The following is a 14,920-nucleotide window of genomic DNA, read 5'->3' on the forward strand; positions in this document are numbered from 1 at the left end:
GGATGGTTCTAGCCTTTGTTCTGGTTGTGAATGAGGTGAAATAAGGTTGTCAGGCAGTAAGTGGAAAATTCATTTATTCTTAAGATACCTGTGAGACAATTCTCTTTTCTGTATTCCCTTAAGTTGGTGCATTTTCTGGCAGAGACTCACACACCATACTCATCTCCATAACTTGGGATTCTACAGGAAGGAAGGGGGCTGGATGGTCCTTTGGAGTCCTCTCTGCTGAATTTTATTTCATATGTATTTGGGCAGAAGTATTTTCCTTTTGACTTGGGACAGGACTGAACTAATATAAGCAGTACCAAACCAATACAGGGTGTTTTTTTGTGTTGTACATCAGTGTAATACTGGAAACACTTCAACCTGACTTTATTCGCTCTTATATTCTTTTTAACTATTTAACTGAGGGCATTCGGTTCACTAATGATTACTCAGAAATGCCTGCAGACTCAGATTCAAATCTGAAGAGAAAATGGAATTATTTAGTATGTCAGTTGTGAAGCAATGTTGTTTTTTAGAACAACAACAACAAAAATCTTTAAAAAATAGCATTTGTATTTAAGCTGAAGGGGTTGTGATGCCATTACGGACATTTAAAAAATGTATCAATTTTACACTTGAATATAATCCTCAGTTGACAGAAGCAGAATGAAAGAATGATCCTGAGCTGTTTAACCAACAAACTGGTGCAATCACTTTTTCATTTTGGATGAACAGTTAAAACAACCATTCTTTGATCTCATTATGGCAGATGGATGCAATTATGTGCATATTAAAGTGCAGAGACTCTGGGTCAAAGAACTACAGAGTTACAAAGGTTACAGCAATTTTCTAGTAGTACTGTCTAGTATTGCTAAACAAGGGCTTACCATGGAATAATTGTACAGCTGCAGTTTCCCTTTGGAAAATTGGAGACATTTGGGTCATATTCTTAAAGGTATTTAACTACCATTATTGTTCATGCAATCAGTCACTGCAATGCTAAAAATCCTTGTACACTTTATGTCTGCTGAGATACCTGACGTAGCTACAGGCTTCCCAGTAGGCACCAGACCCTATATCAAGACACCTTCACACATACTGTGAAGTGTGATCCCAGCTCCCCCTCTTAGAAGGAACATGATAGGAACATGAGTAAACATTTTGGCTCAGTGCACAGCTAACTCTGGAAGCCATGTAGCTGTGTGAATGCAACACTGCAATTGACCTAACAAGGGCCACATTTCATAACTATATTCTTGTTGATTCCACACAAGGCTGAAAGGAACATGGCCTTTCTCTATTATTTTCTTAAACAAGCCAAAAATATCTTGTGTCACTAAAAAATGAAATTGTTTCCCAAGTCACTCAGACACACTAAATTGTCTTCAGTGTTTCAAACGCAGCTGTTTAAAATTAACTTTTCAAAGTTCACTTTCTGTGACTCAAATATATGGACTGACTTTTACATGGGCCTTGTTTTAAAAACACAACTAGCTGAAACAGCTAATATTACTGGCGATAAAGGAAACCACAATGCCTTCTAAATATATCATCAGTCAGAATTTCTCTTTATTTGGGATCTTTTAATTTCCTTATGCAGACAATATATAAAATCATAGCCCGGTCCTGTTCCAAGCCAGATACTTTGATTGCAATGTTAAGATGTTAGTCTGAACCAGAGCCAAAACTTAAAATGAGCCTACAGCTGATCTTACGCATATGACAAAGGATGTGTATAAGCTGCTCTGTAATGCCACTCTGGCTGCCAGGAACTAATGGCAAAATACTCTCACTGGGCTGGCTCTTTTCTGAGTTAGCTATATAGACTGGACAAATGCCAAGCAGCTTGGGCCAAGTGTGCGCCTGTTTTGAGGTTTTATTGGCTTGTCCATTTCTACTCACGAATCAAAAAGAAAATAAGCGCTTTAGCTTGTAACATATTAAACCACTAGTCAGTGGGAAAGACCTTTAAGAGAAACGTCTGCGTATTTTAGAAAACAATATAAAATAGTTTATAACTCACCACCAGCCACCTCAGGGGGAGGTAGTAATGACAAAGGATAAATGTATAAAGAGAGTATTGGCTATGCACAATATTACACTATGCAAAGTAAAAAAAAAAATAATAAAATAAAAAAATTAAAGGCCTCTAGGGACACACAAGGAAATCTGTTTGGAGTGGAAAGTCATGTTGAGAGACCTACAAGGAAGTATTTAGTTTTTGATTTCCTCACAACGATGTAGCCCCTACAGGAAATACTCCTGTTATACAAAGAAACACAATCATATTCTGCAGTCAGTTTAAGCCTGGGTAATGAATGAATTCAGAGAACCTCCTCTGGATTTCCACAGGTGTAGCCAGGACAGAGTCTGATCATACATGCAAAGAACTTATTAAGGAATAGTTTTACCAAAATCAGTCTGCTTGGTTCTTTGCCTGAAGGGAGATTTCCTTGCCAGAAATAAACTAAATATTTAAAGGATTTATGCAATTGTCCTCAGTCTGCATCAGGTTCTTGTCCTGGCCATTATACTATGCATGTAAGCTAACATTGCCCAAAATAGGAGTTTACACATAAGGTGATCATTGTGTCTTGGGCACTGAATACTTGTCTTATGCTAGAGCTTAGTTACAAGAGTATCAGAGAGGTTGAGCAGATTGTATTCACACTTTCTGTGGCCAGAACCAAGAAACAGCCAGTATTACCAGAAAGTGAGTGAGAAACTAGAATGGCTTACCATTACCTTGGAGAGAAACTAATGAGGAAAAGCAAAATTATGTATCAGAGACATGTACTTACATAGCCATAGGGTCTCAGTTGTCCTCATCTTTAATGAACTCATCATTACATCAATACTGTGACTCAGAAAGTAGTTTTAGCCCCACTTAATGGATGGGTAATTGGAACAAAAAGAGATTAAATGACATGCCTAACAAAAACAAAAAAAATAATGTTTTCCAGTAGAGCAAGCAGTTAAAACCAGTGAAGACAAATATTGGCCCTAAAAAAAATATATATATATATATATATAAAATCAAAAGTAGCATGGGAGAGCAGAGAGACCAAAATTCACAGCTAGTTGAACAATAAGAAATGTTTGAGAAATGTGGAATTTGAAAGAACATTGCAAAGTTTGAGAAATATATTCCGCCTGTTTGCAGAAGTCTGGTCTTAGAAGCTAGGTAGGCATATATCAGAAATCTAAATAGAAATCATATGAATAAGAAATAGCTATTTCTACACATTATGATGTTTTAAAGAAAGGCTGCTCAACATATGGATGTTTGGGAGCCAGGTTGGGAACCAGCTAGCAATCAGAGCATTACACAAAAGCTGGACATAATTTTTATGAAGGCACAGAGGGGAGCAAGGCAGAATTAAGATAGGGTGGAAATGCTTTGCCAGCTGCTAGAAGGGGACAGAGGGGAGCTGCAGCCTCTACATTCTTATTTGCCACACAGATTTCTGAAACCCTTCCATATAAGCTCTGTGTGGTCCATTGAATTCAGCAGACCTTAGCACTAGAACAGCTGCACTCCGTTTACGCTCCTCCTAATCATAGGCACCCCTCAATGCACAATGAATTTCCTATCAGAAGACTTTCCATCACCATATGACTTTAGTTCCAGATACTTTTCCATATATTTATAATTTCGGTTATAACTCGCCAGTTCTCCACAAGATACAATGCAAAAACATGGTGTCCTGATCAACTGCAATTTCCACCTATCAGTACTCCATTGCCTCTTTTTAACCTGTTCCTCATTTATCCATTCACTACAGTGTTTTTAAAACCGATCACAACTGTCAGTTTTATCCATGTCAAAGTGCAAGTACATACAAATATATGTGTGACATATGTATACTATTATATACACAAATAGAGAGAGCAATGGTTTTCTAGAGCATCAGTGATCACTGTTCTTTACTTGCATCCCTCTGTGAATAAAAATATTTGAGAGAAACCAGGGTAAAAAGGGGCATCACTATGAAAATGGATGCCACAAAGCACACAAGTCTTTTGGGGAGTAGTTGGATCATAAATAATCTGCTTTTAGAGTCTAGAAAGAGGGGACAGATTCCAGAATTTTCTTGCACTAAAGGCCTCTGTTCGGTGGGAATGAGTTTCAGAGACACTTTGTAGGGCCAACAAAAGATGGAAAGTTCAGGTACAAGAAGTGTTTAAACTACTATAATGGATCTCAGTGGAAACACTGGAAATAGTTTCAATACAAGTGATTGAGTTAATAATGAATGAAAATCTTGAAGGTTCCAGATTGCTGTCTCAAACAGAGACAGAGGAACTGGTAACTCCAATAAGCCCAGAAAACATAAGCCATCAGAAACATTGCTCTAAAAGGTCCCTCAAAAATGTAACTGACAGTAAAATATATAATAATAATAATAATAATAATAATAATAATAATAATAATAATTACAACCAAGTAAAAGACAGAAGTATAAAAATTCACTCATTTCATTAGTCTTCGCTTACACTGCTGGTGCCTGTCATATCGTTACCATTGCTTATGTGGAAAGAAGTATGAGTACTCACAGAATTGGCCAAGAAAGGCTCACACCGGCTCTTAGTTTTCATCTTTGTATTGATAGTTCAGGTGAAATCCAGTGGATTTTAATGGGAACAGTAAAATTAAACTCTCACTTAAGACTAAGGAGGCCTTAATCCCTGCCATTGATCCATGCTTCCTTGTGCACCATAGGCACCACCTGCATTGTCCTCTTCTCTCTTGTTTCCTGACTCTGGCTGCAGGGAAGCAGGGAAGTGGTGACTCTGCACAGCACCTAACAAGTATGTATCTGAAGGTCTATATCACAGTTCTGCCCTTCATATAAAACCTGACCCAGAGGTTTGTCCTCATCACAGGAATTCTCAGTATTGCCCTTCACCCCAACTCAGAAGCTACCCATAAAACTAATCCAGTTGCAGAGCTTTTTGAGCACATAGAAACAAAAGTCATTATTTACATATTTTGTAAAATAAGCCTTTTTTTCTCAAAATACTCAAGTGCTTCACCTTCACGCTTGGCTGCAGAAATAACTAGATCCTGCTGCTCTTGGATAAGAATCACAGAGCATTATTCTGATAACTGAAATGTCTGTGCTGGCTGACACAATACAGTCCTCCTTTCTGAAATCTCTGTGCATTTGCAATTGGCAGAATTGTATAGGCATATTGCTCTGAAGTAAGCTGTCCATGAAATTAAGGTTACTGGGACAGTACCAGGACTTAGGCAAGTGGATGATGAGGACAGTAATTTTAATCTCATGCAGCCTGAAATGTGATAAAGTAAAAACAACAACAACAACAACAACAACCAATCAAACAAACAAAAGAAAGGGTTTTTTTTTTTTGTATGCTTGTTTCAAGTAGGCACTTTTATGTTTAAAATTGTAGCTGAGGCATAAATCAATCTAAATCACATCCTTAACAGCAACCCTTTAATCCTTCTCAGGTCTTGCTCTGCTGCATTGTATATATGAAAGAAGAACATGGTTTGTTGTTTTGACATCACTTGTACCCTAGTCTTATGCCTTGGTTTGCTACAGCTGGCAATCTTTTATCTTGATTGCAGAATAGGGATTAGAATATATAGACTATATTTCCATTGAATATGGGAACACCTTACTGATCAAAATGTTCCCATAATACGAAATATGTTTTCAAAATTACAGCTTCAGGGGACTTCAGAAACTTATGGGAATGTAAAAGTTGGCAGGGAGGATACCAAGAATTTGCAGAAATATCTTCAAAACACTTGGCTGTTTGAAGATGTTACATGCTTTTGAAAGTCACTGCTCAGGTTTTGATTTACCACTTGCATTCTGGTGTCCAAATAAAGATACTTCAGAATTATTAATAGTCAACAAATGAGCATCCAGAAGACATGCTATCTTGTAACTTTGATCAACCCGTGTTACAAATCAACACTGAGATTTTAACTTCATGTTTGTGTAAGTATGCACATAGAACATCAATTCTTACTTCAAAGTACTATTCTAGCTTTCTGGAAAGACATTAAATGTTCTTTCTAAAAATCGGATCCAACAAATCATTGTTAAGAATGTAGCTGAGCTTACCTGAATCACTCTTGCCAATTTCAAGCTGTATTCACCCTAGTGTCAACCCCTGGTCTACACCACTGCAGACTGGCCCCCAACTAGACTTTCCAAAGATCACAAACCTTTGAGCTTAGCAGTTCAGCCAACTTTCAGTACACCTCAGTCTCTTCTTATCTGGTCCATAATCTCCAGTTTGTGAGAATGTTATGGGAGTCAGGCATTGGAAGGGGTGCCCAGGGAGGTGGTGGTGTCACCGTCCCTGGGGGTGTTCAAGGAAAGTTTGGACCTGGTGCTTAGGGACATGGTTTAGTGGGTGACATTGGTGGTAGGGGCATGGTTGGACCAGATGATCTTGGAGGTCTTTTCCAACCATAATGATTCTGTGATTCTACTGAAGACTTTTATTGAAATTAGTAGTGGGATAGCCCATGCATGTTTGGTTGAAAAAGAAATTCAGAATTAGGATATTTTAAATGTAGCTTACAAGATGACAAGTGCAATTCCTTGGGGCCAAACTCTCCGTAGATTCCACTATGCACTCCCAAAGCCACTGGCAGCTTTACAGACAGGAATACTGGAAGCAAATTAGAGTTTTTCAAGAATAAGAGACCACAAAATGCAGAAAGGAAATCTATAAAGTGAAACTGCACAGTATTAAAAGCTTCTTGGATTCCCTTTGTTTTAGCCACGGTCATGTCTCACCCATTTAAATCTACTTACAATTGTCATTCTTATATGCTCAAAACCAAAATCAGATTAATAAATCAGTAAATGTTTAAATTCTAGAATATTGCTCAGCCAGATAAATGACTTAGTAGTGCTCAGGCACGCTATTCAAATGTAAGGGCGAGGGCAAGTAATACTGACGGAGTAGATAGAAAATTTCACCATGCAACCATGTAGCAGGTGTCAGGTCCCCTTTCCCTGGGGAAGAGGACACATACAAGAACCGGATCTTTAATATACTAAATTATGGAAATACTCTGTAGTGGTAGGTCAGGTGTAGATGCTCATTCAGTCATCTCCCAAGCAATATCAAATGATGACAGGATTCCTAAAGAAAAATTCCCGGTGCGCATGAAACTACGAAGTATCACATCTTTGCCAACAAGACCTTGAAATATGCCCCTACACATAAGCATAACTGCCTTGAGGGTTTATTAGATGCTTTTGGAGCAACTAACCAAAAGTAAGGGATGAAATATGTAATTCGGCATTCATTTTATAGGCATATCTGAACTAAAAACTACAAATATATGTATTACAATTCACATTAGGTAAGACATGAGAACTACATCCAATAAAAATACCAGATGAGAAAAGACAATTTAGGTTATATTTCTTTTTTTACTTTTTATTTTTAGAGAAAATCTTGACATATTTAGGATTTAATACCCCAAATCTTGGCACTCTCAGCCAGTCACTACAATCAATGGGAAACTGAAATGCTCCAGTGTTAGAGGTTAGCCTTTGCCAAGAATTAGTCTCAAACTTTCTACATCGCTCTTCAACAAAACAGGAGATGGATGAGTATATGCATCCAAGCTCTTCTGCGGGTCTCGCTTGCACTACCACAAAGAGAAATTTTATCTATGTAACTTTAAGGTTCTGGAAGGCATTTCAAACCTAATCTTGTGAGCTAAAAAGCACTCCCTGGCAGGTGTTAAGCACCTTCAACTGTCATTAATCTCAACAGGCTGGAGGATACAAGTTAGGAACTTCCAGTTCAATTCTACCCTCATTCTACATGTTGAATTTTCATGTAAGTCCATGGAAGCTGTGTGTGTGTGTGTGTTGTGATGGCCTTTCATAACTGACTACAGTTTGCAGTAAAAACAGCTGCATCTGAAAGTTTAATGTGTTTAAAATCAGCCTTATTCTTAGTATTAGCTGATTAGGCCCATTTGCTAAAACTGTGTTTTATTACCAGGCCTAAGAGAAATAAATCTCTTTTATAATAAAAGAGATATAATAATAATTTAGAAATAAAAAAATTTAAAATAAATACATTTTACTAATAGCAAGCTTTGCTGCTGTTGATTTCTAAACTGGGACTTTCCTTACTCCTTTTTTTTTTTTCATTTTTAAAGACAGAATTATTTTCTGGCATATATGAAATGTGATACAAGAAATGAGGTATGCAGATTGGGCCATTATCAGTGTTGTGACTGTATGATTTTCATTTGGATAATATCCTTCGCTGGGAGATCTCACAGCACATTAAAAAGCTGCCAAGAGAACCTTCTGGCAGTTCTTGAAGGGTGCTGCTGGCACATCACCCCTCATGGGATGACTGTCCCCTGATAAAGCGACTCAGAAAATCATAGAAAAAGTGTAACTGGAGCCAGTCACTCCTGTGCAGTTTCTCTCCCTGGAACAGAATTCACAGGCCAGTGAGTAGGGCAGTTTTCGTGGATTCACTGACCTTCACAATGTCTCTTGTCTCAGGAACTGAAGGGTGGCAATCCTGTTTGGGAGCCAAATCCAACCTGAGTTCTATTTTAATTGTTTTTTTGTATAACAGGCCACATTAAGACTGTCAGGAAACAATGTTGGCGACACCTCCCAGAGGCGTCAAATTTCTTCCAAATATGACTAGCAAACACAGATTTGGCAGCATAATCTGCAGTGGGTATAAGCGGCTTTGAATCAAACCCAATTATAACTCTGGCACGGATGCTGCCCTAATGACTCCCAAGTATTTCTTTTATCTTAATGGAAGACCTTGGAAGCTAAGGATGCCACTCGAAGGAAGGAACTACAGAAAATATATCTAAGTTTAAAGCCAGGCTCCAGAAGACATGAAAGTTGGAAGACTGTCAAAAAAATCAAATAAAAATCACTCTTCATGAATTTAAGCATGTCCATTAAAGGATCTTCTGCTTTGTTTCTTCTTTTGAGATCCAGGTATAGAAAAAAATGTTATTAAAACAGATAGAGACCATAGGACAGTAAATGGCTCCATATGGATTAGATAGATCCCCTTTGTCTCAAGCCAAAAATGACTTGCTGGAGCTAACAAAAGCCCTTTGCTAGAGTGTTTGGGTTATGTATATTCTTACATTTAATACCATGATTCATTAATGTCCTCAGTTGACTTACAGGAAACTCAGGATTTTGAAACAGTGCTGGGAATTAGGCAACAGAGTTAATGAACCCAGAGAACGAATGTGGTATTACTGATATCATGAACCAAGCATGAAGCCACTCTGGTGATCTGCTTCTCAAAGACAGATGCTTCTCAGTATAAACAGAATTAGACCTTTCAGCACCAAAAAATAAATTAAAAGGATATTTACTCCTTTCCTCTTCAGAGATGTCTTTGTAATTTTAATCTAATTGCAAACCATTTTGGCCAGTGCTCATTTGGGCAATAGCAGACTTTTATTTAGTACTGTACTGAGACCAGGGGTCTCCGCTCTTGGGAATAAAACAGCGCTGAAACACGGACAGAGAAGTTTCCTTGGCTAATACGCTACTGGGATACAATATACCAGTCTAGCCAAGCTCTGCAAAGTGGCAGATTCAAAAATAGAAAAGCTGGTTACCCAAAAGGCTACACAGCAACACCAACAAAAAAATAATCTTTACAGTGGTAAGTAAAATAAATGGGAAGCAAAACAACAGAGGAGCACACCAAAGGCATCCACAATCCCATTGCAAGACTGTATCCAACTGCAGTTGGGACTCACCCACTGTCTGCCCCAGCAGCATGTAAGGCAAGAACCTGATGAGGGGTATCGGGAGCACTGCAGAAGACTGTGCATCTGAGGAGTTAGTGACCTTGAAGAGGCCACGTCTGCTCTACTGGGCCTTATACTTTGGGTTGAAGAAGGCTGCATATTACTATATATTCTGTAATTTACAACGTTGTTGGGAAAGGTGATGGGTACGTGGAAGGCGTCCCTGCTCATGGCAGGGGGGTTCGAATTAGATGATCTTTAAGGTCTCTTCCAACCCTAACCATTCTGTGATTCCACATGAATTAAGGAGTGGAATGCAGTGACCCTGACCAGAGACCACTGTACACTGGTAAGTCGGTGAGCCGCGTAACATCTGGCCTCAGTAGGTGCAGACCTGTGCTATGCTGCATGTTCAACATGGCCTTTAGGCCCACCTTGTGCTGCACAGGTCCCCTGGCCAAAGGACAACCTCAGCCAGCCCATTGTACCAGAGAAGCCTGCAGGCAGCTCCCAGTTGTTACCAGCGACTGTCACCTGCACGGCCTTGCCCTTACCTCAAGCACAGCAGAAAGTTCTCACGCAAACAATTGCTTTGAGCATAGTTGTTTTCTTGAAAGAATACTATATAATAGCTTCAACAACCAAAAAGGAGGAACTCCTCTCCATAGATGGGATTTGTGCAGTGCCCTGCAGGAAAATCCATCTCAGACTTGAATCTGCACGAATGCAGAATTTCTACCGTCTGAAGGGATGTGAGATTACCTTCCTATCTGTATTCTTCTTTTTATTCTATATTATTAAAACAACTATTTTATTGAGCCATCTGTTGTTGACTGTTCCATACGGAGTGGCAAAAAGAGCCCCACACTGTCTCTGCCTGCCATTTGCCCCCCCACGCAGTGGTGGCAACCTTGAGTGCCCTCTTCCACAGGAAAAATGCTTGGCAATGCAACCCCTTCACAGAGACAAACTTACTGTGATGGGGCAAACCCACATTAAAATTCTCACAACTTAATCTGGTCAGCACATAAAGGCCTAAAATCCTTCAAGAAAATCAAGTCCATTATGCCTTTTTTCTGCTTTTAAGGAAAAATAGGAATGTCCAAAATTATTACTTGGTCCACTGTACAGGCTTTTCACTCTCTGCTTAGATTTTATTTCTCAAGCCTGACTAAATAATGAAGACTTCCTAAGTACACAACACCTTGAATGTTGTACATCCATTTATACTTACTTATAAAACACCATTAAATGTATTTTTTTTAAACATATTTAAGATTCAATGATTTCATAGACCAATTTAACAGGCTTTGGGTCTAGTTGTCATTTATACTACTGACACAACAGAGTACCAGAAGGCATAAATAAGGGCCGTGAATGTCCTACCGTGATACAAGAACTAAATGGAGAAAATGAGAACTGAAGCATCACACATGTTCTAAGCAAACAGAACAATAATGAACCAACTGGTCAATGGTGAGATGCTCCCCGCACGAGGCAGAAAGGAGGAAATGGGAAGAGGAGACTGATTTTTGATTCATGCCATTGTTAAAGGTTACCTGGAGACAGACTGAAATGTACCCCCTGTGAAAGGGCCTACACGACCTTTCAGGTGATCTTGGGGTATGGCAGTTTCAGCAGCAAGGTAAGTTGTGAGCCCATTGTGGGCTCAGTATAACAAACCCAAAGCCACACTACAAATAATTGTACATGCCATTCGCAAAAAAAAAAAAAAAAATTACTGTGAAGTCATGTAGACAAAACAAAAGTCTACACAATCTAAGGCATCTGACTGATCTTCATTGTGCATGTACACATGTAGGCAGCTCAGGAAAATATAGTTTTGTCCACTGGGTGACATTTGGGCTTTTTCTAGCTCTTGAAGCATCAGTATGTGCATTCCGACCAGTTCCATAGGACAGGACCTCTGGGATCCTGGAAAACTGTGTATAGCTTTTATTGGTGAACCTGGTTTCAATAAATTAAGATTCTAAGCAATGCCTATCTAAGCAACTGTTTAAAAATAGGACAGACTTACTTACATTTACTTCTGTTTCACGTTTGTTGGCATTTTACTTCCTTCAACTCAAACCAATTTGCAGTACATACCCTTGAGTTACTCTGCAGAATAATATAGCACTTTCCAAAATAACTTCTCTCAAAACATTTGTGATTTTTGCTTTTTCTTACGATAATTCTGGAGAAAGTCATTTTGATGTTATTAATGACATGTCTTGCAGAACTTTCCTGTTGTTTCCATGTTGAGGAATAAAGTGCTGTTTTCTGTTTAAATACTAATCTTAACTGAGAATACAACCCCTCAGCTGTCTTAGCTGTGTGGAGCTTTCAACCTGTTAGTAACACTGGGGTTGCCAAAACCCATCACGACGGAGCTTAAACTAAGCCATTCTTCTCTCCGAGGTCTGGAAGGATCTGTAAATGAGAAAGGTGTGTAACATGCAGCAAAAAGGAAATCATTTTTTCTTCATGTCCAGTCTCTTCCTGATTTCTGCATAGCATTCTGATCATTGTTCCTCTCAAACCGTTTAGAAGGTTGAAGAGACTCATTCTGCAGTAATTTTGAATCTGTTGAAGATGTTAATTTCCATGTTTAGAGAATGTATCACGAACTCCCTCATCCTTTTCAACCCAAGAAATCTTATTGTTTCTGTGTAAGTTTATTATTGTTGTTATTATATTGTTGTTATTATTGTTTATTGTTGTCTCATTGTTTCTGTGTAAAACTTATTGTTTCTGTGTAACTTTTTGGAGTTAAGCCTGCATTTAACTTTGGATTGACAGGCACCAACCTACCAGAAGACTGGCAGAATTCACACTCCCTGCTAGAATTCAAGGATTCACTCCACCACATCCCACGCAAAATCCTGGACCCGCAGTGCCTGCGTGGGCCAGTGCCTGGGCCGGGGGCCAAGCTCTGTTGATGCAGCTTCTTGGGGAAGCTCCCTGGGGAAGCCATCTTGCCCTTGAGGTGCCACCACCGTGGGTCAGCCGTGAGGCATTGTGGCGGTGAGGCGTCATGGTGGTGAGGCATTGTGGTGGCTTGGCACCGACCCACTACGTCTCTTCTCAGAAAGCGCAGTCAGGCATTGGAACGGGTTGCTCAGGGAGGTGGTGGAGTCACCGTCCCTGGGGGTGTTTAGGGAAAGGTTGGACGTGGTGCTTAGGGACATGGCTTAGCGGACGATAGTGGTGGTGGGGGGACGGTTGGACCAGATGATCTTGGAGGTCTTTCCAACGCCAGTGACTCTACGATTCTGTGACAGCACTGTGTGAAAACAAGACAGATTTACCCGACTGCGAGCAGTGCCGGGCAGTGCCTGCACAGGGCGCGGTGCTGCCGATGAGTGCCGCCCATCCAGGCACCCACGGGTCCCAACGCTTCCCGTGGCGACCTTCACGCACCGCGCCACCACCCCTCGCCCCCCTCAGCCCCTTGCGGCCCCAACCTCCCTCCCCTCAAGGCGGGGCGGGCGCCACCCCGAGCCGGGGCGCAGGCGCCGGCCGCCGCGCAGACGCCCTCGGCCGCCGGGGTTGTCCCCGCCGCACGCTGCCGGGCCCCGCCGCCGGGAGCTGGCCGGGACCGGGCACCGGGTGCCGGGGCCGGGCCGGGCGAGGTGAGCTGAGGTGGGGTGGGGTGAGGGAGCGGGAGGGGGCCGGGGCGGTGCAGGCACGGCCGTGGGCCGGCGCGGCGCCGTGGCGGCTGCCGCCGTTACTCAGCGCTTTACGGTGAACGAGCGACCCGAAACAAGAGCAGGGAGCCCCGACAAGTTAATTCGAGACGCCGTGAAGTGCTGCGTGCCCGCCTTTGTGCTGTCTGTGGCTGTTAGCGGGTGTCTGGGGGACCGAATTTTGTCTCCTTTGCTCCTGCGGCCGGCTGGCAGGCGTGTGCTGCCTCTGAGTGCCTGAGGCCTTACAGGGCACGGGACAGGATATGGGGCTGGTGCTGCCAAACCCGCCCCGGCTTAAAGCCTGCCACGTTAGTGACTGTAGGAGCTGCTTTCATTCAAACGACTCGCTCTTCCTTACTCTGGGCCTTTACGCATGACTGTGATAGCACATTGGGGGGTAGTTCTGTAGCTCATCCTTGTCTTCCCGCAGTGCGAGTGGGCCCACCCTGCTGCCAAGGGTCGGTGTGCGCTAGGTATCGCAGGAGCCAGCACGGCAGGACCAGCACGGCAGGACCAGCACGGCAGGACCAGCACGGCCAGCTTTTCTGAGGCTTTCCTCTGGTGTAAGCGCTGTGGACGTGGCACGTGTGAGCAGGGGCGGTGTTTGACAGTGTGCACGTGTGTCCTCGTGCTCTGGCTTGGGAGGAACACCAGTTTGGGTCGTCAGTCCTTAGTAATAAGCAAAACGCACTAAATGTGGTCTGAGTGATGGTTTTCTGCGTTTTGTTATTTAGCTTAACTTGTAATAATGACCTTTAGCAAACTGGCATGGGCCGGATCTGAAGGTGCGATGCCAAGGTAACCCTGCTCTGGCTCGGCTGCACTAGCACTGCTTGTACTTAGCATTAGGATTTTCATACTGATTATGTTGGGGACCCCGGAGTTGGACCTGATGATCATTGTGGGTCCCTTCCAACTTGGATATTCAGTGATTCTCTGTTAGGAAAACAAAGCAGGAGTCTCTTTGCCTATCCATGTCTTTTTTTTTTTTTTTCTTTCATTAGTTCTTTCGTGTGTTTGTGTCTGTGTGTTGGAGACACACTGGTGGGTGTTTTACCTGGTTGATGGTATAAAGTGTCTCTTCAGCAATGCTGATAGGAGAATAACAACTTAGGCCAAATAAACAAAGAAACACCTCAGGACAAGCAAAATGTAATTAGTTACAACTTAGCAAGGTAGGCTGCTGACCTACACAGGGAAAGTTTGGGGGATACTTAGTGGCCACTGTATCCCACCCAGCTAAGACCAGCTGTTTTGGCATGGTCCTTTGCAGGGTTTTAGGAGAGGATTGCTCTAACAATCTGCAAGGTACTCACTCCCTTTCATAGCATTCCTGTATTATTATTATTATTTTATTTATTTATTTTCAGGAGACAGGGAAATGAGAAAGATCTGCTCACATTGAACCTGTTCTGGATATGGATGGATTTGTTTCATGATGTTGATGCTTCCTTTGCAAAGGTTGTGTTTTGTATAATGC

At 41.5% G+C, this 14,920-nt stretch overlaps 1 protein-coding gene across 7 annotated transcripts in view; it reads left to right on the top strand.

The window, feature by feature from the left end:
- Positions 1 to 13,230: 13,230 nt before the first annotated feature.
- The window catches only part of FOCAD (focadhesin), a 117,061-nt gene continuing 115,371 nt past the window's right edge, over positions 13,231 to 14,920 (top strand). For 3 of the 7 annotated variants that reach the window (XM_080573262.1, XM_080573269.1, XM_080573268.1), the window contains exon 1: positions 13,231 to 13,386. The gene's annotated coding sequence lies outside the window, so the exon portion shown is untranslated. Of the gene's footprint in view, positions 13,397 to 13,870; positions 14,004 to 14,810; positions 14,902 to 14,920 lie in introns of all 7 variants that reach the window. The other 4 variants (XM_080573264.1, XM_080573263.1, XM_080573265.1 and 1 more) reach the window with 4 other exon arrangements.

This window comes from Anser brachyrhynchus, assembly GCF_964034855.1.
Source record: "Anser brachyrhynchus genome assembly, chromosome: Z".
Classification (NCBI taxonomy): domain Eukaryota; kingdom Metazoa; phylum Chordata; class Aves; order Anseriformes; family Anatidae; genus Anser; species Anser brachyrhynchus.